Below are 13156 nucleotides of genomic sequence, written 5' to 3' on the forward strand. Positions count from 1 at the left end.
GACATATTGATGAAGGATTGGTAAATCTTGAAATATTGATAAATATTGAAAGATCTTGACGTATTGGTAAATATTGATAGATCTTGACATATTGATAAATATTGATAGATCTTGACAAATTGATAGATATTGATAGATCTTGACATGTTGATGAAATCCTGAGTGGTACTTACCACAGAAGTCCAGGTTTATGTGTTGAGAGTTGGCGCATGATCCGTTATGAAAGCAGTATTTTTCAAAATGTATATGTTCATCAATCATGTACAGTAAACTACATTTATAGAAAACACGCTTATAACGAACTGACGGATATAACAAACTGTCATTTGCTGTATATATGCTGTATATACGCTTATAACGAATTACGGTTATAACGAACTAAACTTCGTGGTCCGCTTGAGTTCAGTATAACCATAGTTTGCTGTATATAGAAAATAAATTCAAACTCAAAATTGGGAAGATTTGATCAAATCAATACATTTTGTAAAGTTTTAGGTGAACTTTAAATTATTTTATTCAAGAATTGGTTCTGTTTGTCCTTTTTAAGAAAGGACTAAAGAAATGTGACAAAAAGAATTTTCATATTATCATGGATCAAAGGCGACGTAATAACCCAACGAGCTGTTGTCTCGTCTCATTTGCCCTTTGTATGAAAGGGTGTCAGTCTTCCGTCCAAACATGAGTAAATACTCGATACCCTGTCATACCCGGTACCCTATCATACCCGGTACCCTATCATACCCGGTACACAATCATACCTGGTACCCAATCATACCTTGTGCCCAATCATACCTGGTACCTGAACATACCTGGTACCCTATCATACCTTGTGCCCAATCATACCTGGTACCTGAACATACCTGGTACCCTATCATACCTGGTACCCTATCATACCTGGTACCTAATCATACCCGGTACTTAATCATACCTGGTACCCAATCATACCTGGTACCCAATCATACCTGGTACCTGAACATACCTGGTACCCGAACATACCTGGTAACTGATCATACTTTGTTACCTGAACGTACTTTGTTACAGAAAAGAAATTCCGGTTTATGTTGATATTTGCCCTTGATGGTATTGATGCTATTAAACAAATATACTTCAGTGAGGCAAGGGCAGAAGTTTACCTTTGGCTTTTCAAGCATTCTAACATGATTCAACGGGCTGGGTTTTTTTTTATCTGATTGGTTCAAGATTGCAGACAAATGGAAAATCGACCAACTTCTCCATTACATTCTTACTATAACAATTACATGATAGTTGCAATGAAACAGAAATTCAAATTTACAAACAACGAAAATACTTTAGCGGGGGTAAGAGTATTCGGCGTCATGGCAGTCATCACTTGTTTGTTAACATAGCGGTCAGTCGGCTTTGAGTTCAACTCCAAGCATGGATGTAGCCACCCATGGCTTTCACTGGTGGCAGCGGTAGTGTAGAGAGCTCCCCGAACAGGCTATAACTGTGAGGAGCTTGGGTGTTCGATTCCTTGACATAGAATTTGAGTCCATCTATCCCCATCCTGTGCTTGAGTACTCTGTACAAACATGTAAACAAAGACTCATTCTTAATTTGGAACACTGTAATTGATTAACCTTCTATTGACTGTTGTTGCCTCATCTATGTGTATGCATCAGCCCGAGGCAAGAGAATTAACTGACTTTAAAAGTCCAGTTTCCGCCCTGGAATTCCTGGGCTCGATCGTAGCGCCACCAGTAATTATTACGAGTTATGTCCCTTCTAAACCTCTGCTATGGACCAATCCGATTCCATCACTTGCATTTGTTTCAAACAAAATGGCGGCGCCCAGTCAAGACGATCTAAACGTTAATCAAGATCTATATTGTGATAAAACAGGTTTTACATCGCAAAGTGCATAAAGTCACGCGAGCACCTTGATTAAAAACATGAAAAGGTTTGGAAAATATCTGTTGACAACAAGTTGGCGGTGCACATGCTTTGCAAATCCTGCAATCGACCGAAATCTGCACGACAATATACGAACCAGATTTTGATTTCGTTGCGCAATTTTGATTGGATCTTTGAATAGACTCGTTAGTCCAGCCAAAACATAACTCTATAATAGCAACCTAGTTCGGCAAGGGTGGAAACTGGACTTTTATAGTCAGTTAACTCTCTTGTCTCGGGTAGATGATATGTATGGGGAATTGTACATAATTGTGACCGCCTCTGTGGTCTAGTGGTAGATCATCTACTTGGAGAACAGAGGGTCAAGGGTTTGATCTCCGGCAGCGTCATACCAAAAGACGTTAAAAGATTGTACTTGTTGTTACCCTGCCTGATGCTTGTTGTTACCCTGCCTGACGCTTGGCATAAAGGGGATAAAACAAGGACTGATCAACTCGGGAGTCAGTATACTGCAGCATGGTAGGCGAGCACTATAAAACTGGCATTAGTCCGGACTGGTGCACGCACGCACGTCGCTTAATGAGTGTAATTATCTTGAACGCGACGTTAAACCCCCTTCCACCTCACCTCACCTCACCTGTACATATTTGTAGGCTTACCACTGACCATGTATTTTCAGTTTCAGTTTGTATCATAATAACAAACCAACTTTTCTTCCAACTCTTTAAAATCTATTTTCTATCAGTACACATGTAAATATTTACATGGCTGAATAATTTTCACAGTTATGATGCATATAAATAGTTATATTTGAACCAGGAATAATTTGTTGTATACACATGATGTTAATGTAGTGTTTGCTGTAAATTGTCTATATGTGTTGACTGTGGTGTTTTGTCAATGTTGTACACCACTCTGGCAGTCAGTGTGTAACTACAATAAATTGTCAGATATTTTCACCTGATTTTAACCACTTAGATTTGTAAATAGAGAACAAGAAGTAAACTACCTTTATGAACAATTATACTTTATTTGAGTTTGGAAGCTGTAGTGTCAGTGTAACCAGTGTGAATCATTGATCATAGTGTAAATCACTGGTTTGTCAGGTCCAGACTATTTACACAACTGCTGTCATGTAGCTGGAATATTGCTGAGTGCAGCACTAAACAATAACTTCAACTGAAGAAGTGTGTTATCAAGGGGGTAAGATTGACTTTTACTAATGGGTGCCCTAAAGGAAGTATATGTTAATAAATCAATCCTGTTTGAATTAATGAATTGTTTAATACGCATTACTTAGAAGTTGACGGATGAAAAAGTAGACACAATTTATGGATAACGACTTCTTTATTTACAGTAAAGGCGACGTTTCAGTATATGCAAAATTTTTCAAAAAATTGTTTTATGGGAAAAAACCCAGTTGCGCTTCATGCGCGCTGCCCGGTTACACCTCATGGCGGGAATCAATACATCACTTAAAAGATATGACGTAACGGTGACGTCATCCACGTTAGCGTCATCCACGTCAGCTTTCTGATTATCGCGCATCTCCGCCTGGATAGCCGCCCGCTCCGGACGTGTTTTGCCCTGTCTCATTTTAGCAACTTAAAATCAACGTTTCAGTATAAATCTTTATACCATTGTCAAGCTAGCCTACAATGGTATAAGGATCTATACCGAAACTTCACCTTTACTGTAAATAAAGAAGTTGTTATCCATAAATTGTGTCTACTCTATTTGAATTAATAAAGAAACCACGAACTCCAACTAAGGGAGGAGCGTTGGTGTAAGATCGTCCATTATGTTTTGTTGTCTAGATCGTTGACCCATGTTGGATTATTTGATTGTTCACTTGATGGTATCATTGTTTGGAATATATACCTATATTGTCCCTTAATATGATCATCAGGAAATGGTAACTAATGTTCTTTTTTCAATGTACATGTAGACATCTGATGTCTGATAAGTGGGTCTCATTAGCTCACCTGTTTGAAAGTCAAGTGAGCTTATGTCATGCCTCATGTCCTGTGTCCAGCAACTGTCAAACTTTTAATTACATATTCAGGTGAGCTACAGTGCCCTAGCACCATTTTGATATCATTGAAGCATCTGATATCATGAATGGCCATGATGGTGGTGGGAAGGGATATCGATTTGGGTGGCAGGAGGTTGATTGGCAGCGGTAGACAGAAACATTTTTAGTCCACTAGTCATGATGATAACATATAGCAAAACACTTAAAAATGGCAAATTTCTCCTAGTTCTTTATGATACCTTAACTATTGGCAGTTTGGCAAGGACTACAGGACTAGTGCCAATTTCTATCGCTGATTGGTATAAAAATATATTGGTTTCGCCTAATGCGGATTCATGTTTTGGGTAGCCTGAAGTTGTTAGGAGGGACAATATAGTTTGAAGAAAATATATGGTATTACTCTTTCAAGTGGAGGATGTTTAGTATTTTTATAGTTATGTTTATTATTATGTATTTATGTCTAAGAATAGTTTGTTTTATGTAAAAAGTGTGCAGTGGCAGACTATATACGATGTGTATGTAAACTATATATATATGTAATTTATTTCATCAATTATCTAAAAACTTAATACACATGTAGTTACTTTTATTTCTTATTGTTTTTTAAGTTGTATCTGTTTAGTTCTCCGATCAATTAAAGATGGATCTGGCGAATATAAAGAAATGTGTTTAATTTAATCTAATTTATTTTAAAATAAACACTATTCTTATTTTAAAATAAAAACTTCTTTTTTATTTTGTGATTGTGGCTTTTGGCTCCAGTCAGTTGAATGTGTAAACCGAAAACTAAATGTGTCCGATATTCAGCTTCATTGCTGAATTTCACTAAGTGAATGTTGACTAACCCTTGGTCTCAGTTCCTGATACAGCAACAGACCCACAACCACTCTTGTATTATGTAATCTGTATATCTTGAAGGTTCTATTTATGATTCACCACAGTGCATGCATGCATGCAGATTGTAAATAACTTTTGGTTTGGCTTTGGATGTTAATTGTAATGTTATTATCATGTACCATGGTCAAGAAGGTCAAACATGTGAAGGTCAGACATGTGAAGGTCAAACATGTGAAGGTCAGACGTGAAGGTCAAACATGTGAAGGTCAGACATGTGAAGGTCAAACATGTGAAGGTCAAACATGTGAAGGGCAGACATGAAGGATCCTGTAGTGTACAAAGTTGACCCGGGTGAGCATGCAGCACTGGTTACGATTATTTTATCACACATTCAAAGGAGAACCAACCATATTTGTTAGAGAATCAGATATCATGCATAGGATGGCATTGACATTAGGCGGCAATTAGCACTGAATACTTCAATATTTCAGTCTTTATTTTAAAGTAATGTAATATGTTTGTCTATTAAATTTGACCCTTATAAGTTAAGGAAGAAGTCATGGGGTCTCTCATAACCCAGTGTTATAAACCTTAAAGACCCCAGCAATCCTTAATTTCAAACACAGCTTACAGCAATCTCATAAAATCAGATTTTTGTGCTCACTACTGCTACCAAGGCTTAGCACTATATATGAGTTTGAGGTGATGGGCTCAACAGAATGTCCAAGTGCCAGTGGCCTTTCAAACCAGTTGAGTGATGCCATGTATGTGAAACTGTCAAGTGTAGGATGTAATCTTGTAATGTTTATTTATTTATGTTTGTCAATGCTTTTTTAATGCATTTTGACCATGAAGTTGATATTTGACAAAAGTAAATCAGGAAAGTACCTGATCCTGAAAACACACGTTATATTTGGCATTGGAATGAATTCAACTCTCCTAGTTACATATGTATGAGGGGCGGTGGGGTAGCCGAGTGGTTAAAGTGTGCGCTCATGCTGAAGACCCAGGTTCGTATCCCCACATGGGTACAATGTGTGAACCTATTCCTGGTGTCCCCTGACGTGATATTGCTGGAATATTGCAGAAAGCGGCGTAAAACCACACTCACACATGCATGTTTGTTTTGAGTCCCAGATTTCATGGCCAAGGTTTCTGTTTGTTTGTTTCTGGTTTCAGACGACCGTGTTTCAGTTGTTGTTATTTTGTACCTGTAGCAGTAGCACATGTATATTTGTTCCCAAGTGTCAGTTGACAAAGATGGCTTTAAAGTTACGGAAACAAATGTAATCTTTTTAACCTTTACCATACAGAGTGGTATGGCAATTAATGTTGTTTGTTACGTAGTATTAAACCGGTGCCAAGCTGTTGGCAGCTGCAGGAAAACACAATTGGCTCACCTTTGACCTTGCTGCTAGTAAAGGAACCTGTTAATCAAAGTGATCTCAGTGAAAGGCTTTACCCAGGTCTGTCTCATTTCCAGGGACCTCTCAGGTATAAATTTGGGGGATCCAAGACATGCCTCACTTGGGTTCCAAGAATTTTGGCTTCATATCGTTTGACCTGGTCCTAGTCAAGCCTATTACGGATGGAGATTTCAATGTTAAACTGGAGCCAATCAATAATTAACACTCTGAACTGAGCATATTTCTTCTCAAAACAGAAATGTAGGTTGTATGTCTACAAGTTTGATATATTATATGAATCAAATAGTCTTGCATCCCACAGGATGTAAAATAATTTTGTTTCCATCCAATCACAATTTGTATGTGTGTAAATTGTGTCTGGTAAAACACTAATATGCTGTGACAAACGTAACTCCTTTACTTAAACATAGGCTTATGATGTTCATAGTACTAAGACATTCTAACTCCTATACTTGAACATAGGCTTACGATATTCGTAGTACTAAGACATCCTAACTCCTTTACTTAAACATAGGCTTACGATATTCGTAGTACTAAGACATCCTAACTCCTATACTTGAACATAGGCTTACGATATTCGTATTACTAAGACATCCTAACTCCTTTACTTAAACATAGGCTTATGATTTTCATAGTACTAAGACATTCTAACTCCTATACTTGAACATAAGCTTACGATATTCGTAGTACTAAGACATTCTAACTCCTTTACTTGAACATAGGCTTATGATGTTCGTAGTACTAAGACATTCTAACTCCTATACTTAAACATAGGCTTACGATATTCGTAGTACTAAGACATTCTAACTCCTTTACTTAAACATAGGCTTATGATGTTCGTTGCACTAAGACATTCTAACTCCTTTACTTAAACATAGGCTTATGATGTTCGTTGCACTAAGACATTCTAACTCCTTTACTTAAACATAAGCTTACGATATTCGTAGTACTAAGACATTCTAACTCCTATACTATAACATAGACTTACAATATTCGTAGTGCTAAGACATTGTAACTCCTATACTATAACATAGACTTACAATATTCGTAGCACTAAGATCACTTTGAGGAATATACTGAATTCCTGAATTTGCATTTCTGTTTTATTTGCTGTTTATAGTGTAGTTCCGTCCAACTGAGTATATTCTGCTAAGTCAAACCTGAAGCTACCAATTGCCATTTTTACTTTTTGGATAGGAAAGATGTTAACATTCTTTCCTTGTTGTCTCAAAACCGATATCTTTAACAGTTTGCATTTAATGGCAACATAAAACATGCATATAATACAGTTTTTTATTGCTTATACATTCAAACACTACTACATCATCTTAAGATATGTTCTCCGTTGTGTCAAACCTCGAAGTATTTACGTAGGTCCCTTCAACTTCGACACAACGCGTATAACTGTATGTATATATTGTGACAAGACATAAAGAAACAATAGATGTTTTTGTTTCTAAGGCATAACAAAATGTAAGAGGCCTCTTTCCTTCTCTATTGATATCCTTTTTTTCATTGGGTCCTCATGAAATACAATCTCACTGAAATCAGATCTTAGTTCTTGCTGCCGCTAAACAAAGATCTGAGGACATCCCATTACGGGTCACGTCACGGGACAAAAAAATAACATGTGGAATCTAATATCACTATAATTCAAACTTTGGAAGAAATAATGACTGATTTCCTAAGTTCATAATATTTAAATATTTGAATCAGTAACAAACAAAAAACTGAAACAGAATCTGTTTGTTAAAACTATATTTGTAAATTCACCTTTGTATTTTGTTGCAGTGTTTGCTTTTAGTATTTACATATTTTTATATATCTAAAACTGTTAGAGCTTTTATTGTTAATGTATAGTTTTACACTGTTTCTTATAATCAGTTTTCATCTATGTATACTATATATCTGAATTATTATTACAATCCTAAAATAATAATAACACATCATGAAGTAATCTTAACTAGTGATGATTGTAAATAATTATTAAGAATATTTCTTGTGGAGGTCGATGCTGATGAAGTAGAATGAAAAGGGAACCATTTTGAATGTGTACAAGCTGCACGGGAACATAGACTTGTATAGACGTTTTTGTAAAATAATTTTCTATGAACATGAAAATAATATTTTTGTATAAAGCAAGCATGACATGAAATGTTTCTGTTTGATTTCTTCATTTATAGATCGTTTTTAGAAAGGATAAAACATCTATACCTGTCCCTATGCCAGAAACCTATGATTGTCGGTTCGAATCCCGGTTCGCCTCGATTATGTTTCTAGGTTTGTCAGCACCATACCTGTGCTCGTGGGTTTCACCAAAGTGGTAAACGTCTGAGACCTGCTTTCCTCCTAAATTAAGCTGACACGCCATGATATGACTGGAATACTGTTAAAAGGGGCGTTAAACCCAACTCACTCACTCTATACCTGTGCAGTATTTAAATTGATCTAGAATCCATTGGTTCCCGCAGCAGGTTAGCGGCCAGGGTTCTGTTCCACTAAGCTATCCCTGTGATGTGATAACAATACCTCCAATACTGTAACACAGGCTTACGATAGTCATAGCTCTAAGATCGCTCTGTGGAACGGGGCCCAGGCGGCGGGCCGAAAATGTACAAACTTGGGTGCGCATTCTTAACATCTTTTACGAATGTAAATAAACATGGAGAAATGTCCACATACTGGAAGTTTTTTGGTCAATAAACATTATTACAAACTGCTCTACCTATGTTATTTTTTCGATGAGCAGTTTTGCCTCATTTCAACTGTTTGTTTTCATTGTATACCAATAACCAATTAATGTTATGAATAGTGCCATAGCGTCATCCAATCACAGCCTACGACATATCAGCCACGGAAGGTGTACTCGTTCAGGTAATCAGGATCCCAGTCAACAAGGTTTGTTGTAAATAAATAATTCAACCAGAAATTGAGTCCTGTAACTGTTTCTGGATAAAAAAAACCAGGTTTCACAGTAGTGCATGGCAGTGTGATGATGTGCTTTGATAGTGATTCATGAACACATTTGGTACTTATGGAGACGTTTTCAGGAAAACAATAAAGTTATTTATAGACCGTCCCCATTGTGGCCCATACCAGTAGCCACCCCACGTCAAGACCGATGGATTCGAACCACGTACCTCGACACAGGTTCCAGCCTGCATCCCTTACAGCCCGTACCATACCTGGCAACAGAGGTGTATCTGCGAGAACAGTTTGACGACATCTTCGCGTCTACGGCATCCGTGCAAGACGCCCAGCCCGATGGACAAACCTGACGCCAGACCATCTATGTCGACGTCTCCATTTGAACAGTCAACACTTGCGATGGGGAGCACGTGAGTGGAAAAGAGTTATATTCGCAGAGCTGATGTCAGGACACGTGTGTATAGGCACACAGGTGAACGTTGCATCAAGCCATGTGTTCTGGAAGGGGATCGTTTTGGAGGTGGGGGATTGTTGTTGAGTGGAATTTGAATGCTTGTGAGGTACCGAGACGACATTTTTGCAAATGGCCGGTTTAACGTTTTTGTAACAGAAGTTACGTTTCCACACGATCACGCCAGACCACCCGTTGCTCGAGTTGTACAGCAGTATCTTAATCAGAACATTGTTAATGTGTTACCCTGGTCCGTAAGTTCCCCTGATTTGTCTCCCACTGAACACGTCTGGGGTGGAATAAAGCGACGTTTGCGACGTCATCCGAAGCATCCATAACGCTGCTGGACTCCGCCAGATCCCTTCTCGGATTTGTGGGGGCACGGGTGGCCCTGTCGTCTAAGGCGCCGCGATTCGCTATGCAGAGTTGTGTCCCTTGGCAACGCCAGAAACTTATAATTGTTGGTTCGAATCCTGGTTCGCCCCGATTATGTTTCTAGGTTTGTCAGCACCATACCTGTGCTCGTGGGTTTCACCGAAGTGGTTAACCTTTTAGGCCTGCATCACTTCGGGCTTTCCTCCCACATTAAGCTGACACGCCATGATATAACTTGAATACTGTTAAAAGCGGCGTTAAACACAACTCACTCACTCCTCGGATTTGTAATGATCTTCCCCAGAACTTTCATCGACGTTTAGCGGCCTCAATGCGGCGAAGGTGCCAAGCCTGTATCAATGCACAAGTTGGACACACTCGTTGCAGACCGTGTGAACGTTTTGTGAACCCCCTCTTGTGTTGTTCGTTTGCATATGCCATGTGCGCTGTTCTTGTGGACTGTTGATACTTGAAACATTTGTCTTTCCATGTAATAGCCTTTCATTTGCGGCAATAAATGTTTAACACTGAATCTGTGATTTGTGTACCGCAGTAACTTTTGCCTTTGAGTGTTTAAATTTATTTCGTTATTCGTGTATCACTGTTTATCAGCATTTGGTAAAATCAACATGGTACATAAGCAGATTATTTCAGGAGACTAATGCAGGTACAGCACTTTCAATCATTTTGCATCGTTGGTTTGCAGCAAAAGCAATGAGTGTATCTGCCAGAAAGTTGTAATGAAGAAATGCCACAAATTCATTCTTGCAAATATGTCAATACTAAAATCTGACTACCAATACTCCTTACTGAAATAGACCGCCTCCGTGGTCTAGTGGTAGAGCGTCCGCCCGGAGAGCGGAAGGTCCAGGGTTCGATCCCGGGCCGCGTCATACAAAAAGACGTTAAAAGATTGTACTTGTTGTTACCCTGTCTGGCGCTCGGCATTAAGGGGCTAAAACAAGGACTGGTCGGCTGGTGGGGTATTCATGTTAAACTGCGGCATGGTATCTCAGTGAGCTAGCACTATAAATCGGCATTAGTCCGGACTAGTACAAGCAGCCACACACACACATACACGTGCATGCAACCCAATTTCACCTCACCTCACCTTACTGAAATATCGGTTTAACATGTTTACATCGAGAGACCTACATCTATAGTCCATCCCCAAAACACTGTCATGATCAGTGAGCCATGAGCACGGCCAAGAGAGCAGCCAAGCCGATTAGTAACAGTGGTCATCAATTAAACAATTACCAGGTCATTAGTTTGTTATTCTTGTTTACAGTTAGCTATATATCAAAGGAAGATCAGAGTTTCAAAATTATCCTACATTGGCATGTGTTTTCTAAACCGGAAGTTGGTGTTTTATTTTGTTAAGGTAACTATACGCATTGGAATTTCTGTGTCAAAGTTGCACTGCATTTGTGCATGTGCTTTCTCAAACCGGAAGTGTTTTCCTTAACCCGGAAGTGCTCAAAGGGACCGGTCATGGTTGGGTCAGAGGTAATCAGGGTAGGGTCACAGGAAAAGGATGCTCTTGGGATATGCCATTAAAATAATACACATATTTGGGGAGGGTCATGAATATACAAAAAATAAAAATTGCTGGGTAGGTTCGTCAAAAATATGACAAGTATTAGGGGAGGGTAATTATTATAATTGACCGGTCTCTTACAGCCGCTTGCAATTGGTTTTTATATCTGTTTTTATTTACAGAACGATTACAGGACTCACTTTCTGGTTGAATTATCTATTTACAACAAACATTTTTTTCAAACCAATCTTATAATTCTCTAACTGAATAGTCAGAGGTAGACGAAGTGCAGTGCGCTCGTAATTCTCGCACCTGTTCACGTTTCATACAACCGGGGTAGATTTAACAACACATTTGTATGTAGCCAGGAGGACTTGCTCCTTCTGAAAGATGCTGGCCCTTCTCCAAACTAACTGGCCTACAACTAAATGGTGGAAGCGGCGTATCAACCTTGCAGGGCTCTAAACCCTTTAGAACTCCTCACCTCGAAAACGTTTTTTCCTGCACTTTGAGATGAAAGCTTGGCTTCCATTTGCCTTATTTCATAGAGATTTATGAACAAAAAAAGTTGTTGTTCACATTACAAAATGCGACCAGTTGTATTTCTAACGAGATGATCCAATAATAAAAAGTACACGGAGAAGGAGTGAAAATGTGACCAGCCAGATGGGCGATACTACGTTTTTGCAAGCCCTTTTTAAATTTAACTGGCCGCGGGCCAACGTGTCAGCACTTAAACCGCGCCTGCACAAATGTGCGTCAGACTGAGTTAGAGTTTGGGAGAACGTTAACATTAACGAAGCGCCAAGTTCGTTTTCAATGTAAAGAACGTGGTCTCATGTTCAGTCGATATTTGTCTGGAACTGCCGATGCGACGTTAAATTGTTACTTGCTCATGCCTCCTGTCCACAGTCATACATGAGAAATGACTTCTTGAAAATGATTTATTGAGGAAATGAAAGTACAGGTGCATTGTCTGATTATCAAGAGCAACATGTCAATTTCCGAATTTCCGTGAGTGAGTGAGTGAGTGAGTGAGTTGGGTTCAACGTCGCTTATTCGATCCTAGAAGGCGAAGGGGAAAATAACTTGGATAATGTACATTTAGATGAGGGGTCACAAAAAGCTGGGTTGTGGAAGTGTGTCTTTACACCGTTAATGAAGAAAGCAATTCAATTAAATTGATTAAAACTGTATTCAAGTATCCAATACCATACACTATTATCAAGTAACAGTTTTGGTTACTTGCAGCCTCATTCGTGACCAACTCGTGTTATTCCGGGACAAGCCGAAAAGCGACTCGTGCCCCTCTCGTGGCCATTTTTGCGACCGGGTTTCGTCTTAGCGCAAACGGGCATACCTAAAACAATTGTCAACTCGTTGCGCAATAGTTCACATATATTTCCCCATATATTATATATATTTCAGATGCAATTTAAAGCACATCGGGGCATGCGGAATTATGAAGTATGATTGAACACATTTAACTGTGTCTTGGGTATATTTTTAGATGCAAGACATATGTAAAATCAAAAATTATTTCTGAGGGATTCTTTGAGGAAGAACTTGATTTTAATCATATGCGCATTCTGATTGGTTTGTCGTATGTTCGCACATAACATTCATCGATTGGGGGACGAGTCTTCTTGCAGTGTAGCGCCAGTGCAGCATACCAGGGGAACCAGTGT

General features: G+C 38.8%; 2 long non-coding RNA genes across 2 annotated transcripts; one reads left to right on the forward strand and one right to left on the reverse strand.

Moving 5' to 3' along the window:
- Window positions 1-775: 775 nt before the first annotated feature.
- Window positions 776-967, reverse strand: LOC125378262. The gene is made up of 3 exons (XR_007220174.1): window positions 929-967; window positions 861-894; window positions 776-792 (listed from the first exon to the last, which is right to left on the reverse strand). It is a non-coding gene; the product is annotated as an uncharacterized LOC125378262 (long non-coding RNA).
- Window positions 968-2431: 1464 nt separating this feature from the next.
- On the forward strand, window positions 2432-8891 carry LOC124113914. Its single transcript, XR_006857821.2, has 2 exons — window positions 2432-4939; window positions 4998-8891. It is a non-coding gene; the product is annotated as an uncharacterized LOC124113914 (long non-coding RNA).
- Window positions 8892-13156: the final 4265 nt, after the last annotated feature.

Source organism: Haliotis rufescens, unplaced genomic scaffold (genome assembly GCF_023055435.1).
Source record: "Haliotis rufescens isolate VD_foot unplaced genomic scaffold, xgHalRufe1.0.p SCAF_12, whole genome shotgun sequence".
NCBI classification, from domain to species: Eukaryota; Metazoa; Mollusca; class Gastropoda; order Lepetellida; family Haliotidae; genus Haliotis; species Haliotis rufescens.